Here is a 6,000-nt window from a genome sequence, read left to right as displayed (position 1 = left end):
TTTTATTAATAATAGCTTGTCACAAAAGTTGTGTACTTATTGTTCAATATGAATTTAAAAGATAATTGTGCCATATGTAGGGTGCCCATGCTGCGAAAAGGGGTGGCACGTTTATTACCCTGCAGACACTTGTTCCATACAAATTGTCTGCAACCATTGAATGGACTTAACCAAGACCATGTATGTCCACTTTGTAGAACTGAAGTGGATAATACAGAAATCATAGAACGAAAAAGCTACAAGAAAAATTCTTCTCAAGACCGTGAGAGAATTGACACTTGTGCAAATAGAGGTGACAACTGGACCGCGTTGGCTACAACTTTGGGAATTAATTACAAAACGGCATCTCACTGGGTACATTCTGGTCGCCCTTTAATGCTTCAAAAAGGTGGCATAAAACCAAAAGTGCTCACTGAACAACAAATTGATAATATAATAGAATGGGTTGAAGAAGACTCTAGCACTGACGCAGTTGAAAGACAAAGTTTTGCAACATTTTAGACAAATAGTGTCAATATCAACAATAGGGAATTATCTTGAAGGTAGAATTTTCACTGTAAAGGGGGTTCATCGGCAATCAGTCTCTATGAACACCCCGGAAAATAAAAGGAAGAGAGCCGAATACGTTGAACACTTAAACAGGTATATTCAACAAGGGAAGCAAATTGTCTGGATGGACGATACAAATTTCAATTTGTTCTGTCGTCGAACCCGTGGTCGAGCTCGTGTTGGAAACCGAGCCGTTCAACACCTTCCAGCAGCTAGAGGTCCTAATGTGCACCTGATAGGAGCAATTTCAGCTGCAGGAGTCGTACAAATGGAGCGAAGAAGAGGGTCTTTTACGGCACTTTTAGCGAATGAATGGGTTAGAAGATTGCTAGAAGAATGGCAAGCTATGGGCAACGAAATCGCCGACCTAGTTTTGGTCAGTGACAATGCCCCATGCCATTCTTCACTTGAAGAAGCAGTAAATGGAACAGGAGCTACTCTTTTACGATTAGGACCTTATTGACCAATGCTTAATCCGATCGAAAACATGTGGTAAAAAATAAAAACGTATGCCAAAACCCATCTTCGTGTGCCTGTGGTGGCTCCTCCAGGCGTGGTAGAACAACGACTTGTATATTTAGAAGAAATAATCGACGCTGCTAAAGAAACGGTGGTTGGTGGTGATTGTGCTCGAGCTGCTCAACACAGCGACGGTGCTGTGTTGAGCAGCTCGAGCATGGTGCTGCAGCATGGTGGACGGTCACCATGCTGCAGCACTGGCAATGCAAGACATGCAAGTTGGTCGCTAATGTGTTTCCTCGTGTGTTTCATATTAATTTTTTTGTTGTTTTAATTTTTGTTTCTTAATTTTCCATAAGTTATAAATGTTAATGGTGGGTTTATGCAAAATCTGAAATACAATTATTGAAGCTGTCTATGTAGGAAAAAATAAATTGACTGAATTACATTTGACACTTTCTGAATTACAATTGGCGAAATCTGAAATACAATTGTTGTATTCTGAATTACATGTGACTGTTCTGAAATACAATTAATGGTTTCTCAAATAAAACTGTCTATTCTGAATTACAACTGACGCTTTCTGAAATACAATTCATTAATCTGAATTACAGTTGATTTATTCTGAAATACACTTGGAAAGGATGTAGCTTTAGTAACTAGCTTCCAATCTGGATATACCAAGCCTATGGGCTTCTTATGCAAGTGAGATACAAGAGAGAAAGCATTTCAACATCTGAAAACAATATTTCCTAAGCTTTCTGCTGCTAACATAAACCAAGGTAAAAACTAAAATATTACAGTGAATTTCAGTTTTCATGTTATGTACGTTTTCTATATTTAGGAATTTTTATTGGGCCTGAAATTCGAATGAAGGGTCAAATGTTCTACCCCTATTTTGAATGATATGGAAAAATTTACTTGGGAATCAATTAGCTAAGTGATCAGTGAATTTTTAGGAAACAAACGTTCCACAAATTATGTCTCAATAAATTTCTTTGCTGATAATCTTTTCATCGAGAAATCAAGAAAGTCGAAGAAAGATTTAAGAGAAAGACCCAAGTATCCATTCTTTCCGAATACATGCGGCTTTTATAAAGAGTTAGATCCTCTACATATTCTAGGCAGGTTAAATATTCGAAGACGTAATTAAATATCTGTCGACAGAAATCTCTGGAACATTTTTCTAGAGCTTCTTGCGCGTTTTTCTATGTAAAATTAGAATTCACTTCATTTTTTCTAATTGTTCACCGGGCGACAATAAAAATTTGAATAATTTTTTTTTGACGACACGGGTATATTATCTCTTTTAAGAGTTGTTCAGCACAAAATTACCTTTGCGACCATGTTTAGAAAATATATGTAACAAAAACTCTGTTCTACTGTGTTATTAGATAATACACAGTTCACTAATATTAAATGGTACACAGTTGTGGTTTTCAATAAAACTTTTAACAAATGTAACGCCGGTCCCCTTGTTTTTTCTTTTACCGATAAATTTTTATCTGTAGTGGCTAACGGCCATATTATTTTATGTTTTAGAAAAAGAAGAAAACTGCAGCTGAAAAACGAGAATATGAACGTGAAAAAAAAAAAAACGTGCAAGAATGTCGGAAAAAGATGGAAATTTAAAAAGAATGAAAGACACGGAGTACAATCTAAAAAAACGAAAGAAAATAAATGACATGAACAAAAATGAAAAGATGCGAGTAAGACAGCAGGAAAAATTAAGAACTAAGCGTTACAGAGATATTTCCAACATTCCAGGCATCTCGTCGATGCACCAAATTACGTGTAGTATTGAAGCCAAAAACATATTTTGTAGAGAATTAAGTTGTTTTCAATGCTCATTTAATTGTAGGTTTGTAGCCACTTTCCTTTTAACAAAGGCCAAATAAATTTTATTAACGTATTGAAGTTTATTATTATTTTATAATTAAAACTGTTCCTCGCTTAGAAATAAAATCTACTCCTTATTTGCTGCCTTTTACAATATTTTCGGGGACATTATTATAAATTGCTTTTTAACATCCTCTAGTGTTAATCTAATAACAAAAACTTGCATCTAAAACATGTTTGTTTTCATTTTATTTCTTTTCAGTGATTTTGCCCTTTCTCGTATTTTGTTCCTTATATACCTACAGATATAGAAAGCAAATATTTAAGGCCCTGCATAATTAATCTCATCCTGGTATAAGAGCGTCTAAGAAATTAATTGTTTAAAAATATTTTTGGCCAAAAATGAGAACAGAAATTGCACAGTGGGCACGTTGTTGTGTTCCATGTCAAAAATCAAAAGTTTATAGACACATTAAATCAAAATTTTCCGAATTCTTAACTCCAAATGAAAGATTTGAACAGGTTCATATATATATCGTAGGCCTATTACCACCTTCAAATGGATACACGTTACAGCCCTCACAGTAGCAAAAACATTTGTTAGAGAATACATATCACGTTTCGAGGACCAGTAAAGTTTACAACTGACCAAGGGAGTCAATTTGAATCAAATCTCTTAAAAGATCTTGCAAAACTGTGACGTTTTTCTAAAATTCACACTACACCATATCATCCTCAAGCTAATGGAATTTTAGAACGTTTCCACCGACAATTAAAAGCGCGACTAAATACAGAAAATTGGTATGAACCTCTAGTTCTTCTTGGGGTAGGCACAATAATAAAAGAGGAACTAAAATGTACTTCGGCAGAACTTGTATATGGTCAACCTTTGCGTATTCCTGGAGAAATTTTTGTAAAATCAGAATCTTTAGAGCCACATAGTTCCCATGACTGTTGAAATTACGAAAAAATTTTGTCGAACTTGATTCCAGCTAATACTCGCACTAGTAATCAACATAACATAGTAAATACTTATTTTCTTAACAAGTGTGGGAAGTCAGCGATTCCGAAACGAGTGCAGGTGTTACCGAAACGAGCGTAGCGACAAAAAATCATTAGTTTCCCTATGTACCACCTGTTTTCAAGAAATTGGTAAAGGTAAACGACATGGTTGTTCTTTTAAAACGTAGTTACCTTAGTGAAGCAAAATCGTGTTTCGCAACAACAACAGGAACAAATTGTTACATTGTTACTTAATACTGAAATAATTGGTTCTTCCGCAGAGGTTGGTCGCAATACCAGCTTGCAAAATGTTGGACTAAAGTTACATATCTACTAAAGCTCATAACTCCAGAATTGTTCTTAACCCGGCGTTAAAAAAAGACATTGTTTTTTAGCACGAAAAACTTGATCATTTAAAGTGAACTGTGCCTCGACAAAGCAAATGTGTAAATTAACAAATTTTTTACGTTCTCGTGGTGGCAAAAATATAATTCCATCTAACTACAAGGAACATATGCCAAAATAAGCTAAATCTTTAAAAAACACTATACTCTATTTTTGACTTTGATGTCGAAAGGAAAGAATATTTCGACAATAATGATAGCAAAACCAAACCATCCGTTGTCTGGGCTGTCGCTAGTGAACTATTAGCAACTGTGTTGGAATCAAGAGCCGAAACAAGCAGTTTTTTACTTCCCGAGCGTAAGCTAAGGAAGTATTGTAATCGAGTCCGTCGGCCAAATTGCCACTTTCAAATTTTTTGTAAAAGTTATGGTAGACGGTGGTCAAAAGTTTCTAAAAATGTGTAAGTATGTCTGTTCTTCCTGAAGAACTTTAAGAAGAGAACAAAGAAAATGTAGAAGATATTTCCCACCACAAAAAAAAAACGTTTTACATATAAGCAAAGTGGAAGTGTTGGATCAAAGGGTAAATTAACAGGAGTGAAAAAAATAATAATGTTAATGTTATGTATAGTTCCGGAAGTCAAAGAAATTTACGACAATTTGAAAATATTATTTGATTTAACAGAAATTAATAATATTGCTCAAGTTCGTGGCAGCTTTTAATAGTTATTTAAGTCATAGGGAATGTAAGGACACTATTACATTCGAGGAAGAATTGTACGGGCCGAGGCAACCGAGACCCGTGATTCTTCCGCGGAATGTCACAGTTCTTACGTTCCGCATAACTTATTAAGTTTTTCCCACTAGCAGAAGTCAATATCCTGCAAAATGTCCAAAGTTTCCTTGCCACATACTAGTTCGTAAACTCAGAAAATTCAGAAATCGCAAGTGCGTAGTTGTCATGTGTACACGCACATTTTGTTTTTATAAACGAATAAAAATTTCAAAATTTGTTACGTGTAGTGCTTTACCAGTGCTTTACGGTGAAAAGAAGATAGATATTGAAGAAACTGCGAACCTTGCTTGTGAAAATTTATTACCCTCCAAATCTCAAAGCGTTATGAAGGTACATACACTTATTTCAAAGATTGGATGCGAAGACGAAACGCAGCAAAGGTGACAGAAAATGTACTGTTGGCGTACATGATGGAACGCTCCGAAAAACTGCGATCACTTGTGGTGTGAATATTCAATGTTGTAGACCTGTTTCCGATACAAAGAAACGAGACTTTGGTTCTAGGCAACTGATCTTTTTCGAACTGCTCCATTGTGCGCAATATTTAAAAAAATAATGATAAATAAATAAAAAGAATGATTTTTGCTAATTTTGTTCATCTTTATTATTTTCAATTATAATATAACAAGTGATATGATTATTATCGATAATATTTCGAGTGAAACCGAGCTGCAGATTCAACGAGTGCGAAGCACGAGTTGAATGTGCTGCTTCGGTTTCACGAGCCATATCTTCGATTATTAATCATATCACGAGTTATATTCAACATGAGAATATAATAAATGAACATATTTTTTTATCATAGAATTGATTTCGTCGTTTTGAGCTTGCCCCCAATGTTGGCAAGCCATAATAGACAAAAAATTTTATGAAATTCTAAAATTTGTCAAATTTGACAGTTTTTAAATTTAGGTAGCAACAGACCACAATAAGGCAATAATAGTAGATTGTTTTATTAGGATTAAAAGTCCCATTTTTTGCGACGAGCAAATTTTGCATTTGCGAGGCGGA

Source organism: Zophobas morio, unplaced genomic scaffold (assembly GCF_036711695.1).
Source record: "Zophobas morio isolate AGI-343-1 ecotype UQ-CSIRO unplaced genomic scaffold, CSIRO_AGI_Zmor_V1 ptg000024l, whole genome shotgun sequence".
NCBI classification, from domain to species: Eukaryota; Metazoa; Arthropoda; class Insecta; order Coleoptera; family Tenebrionidae; genus Zophobas; species Zophobas morio.
Note: the sequence above shows the minus strand (reverse complement) of the source record.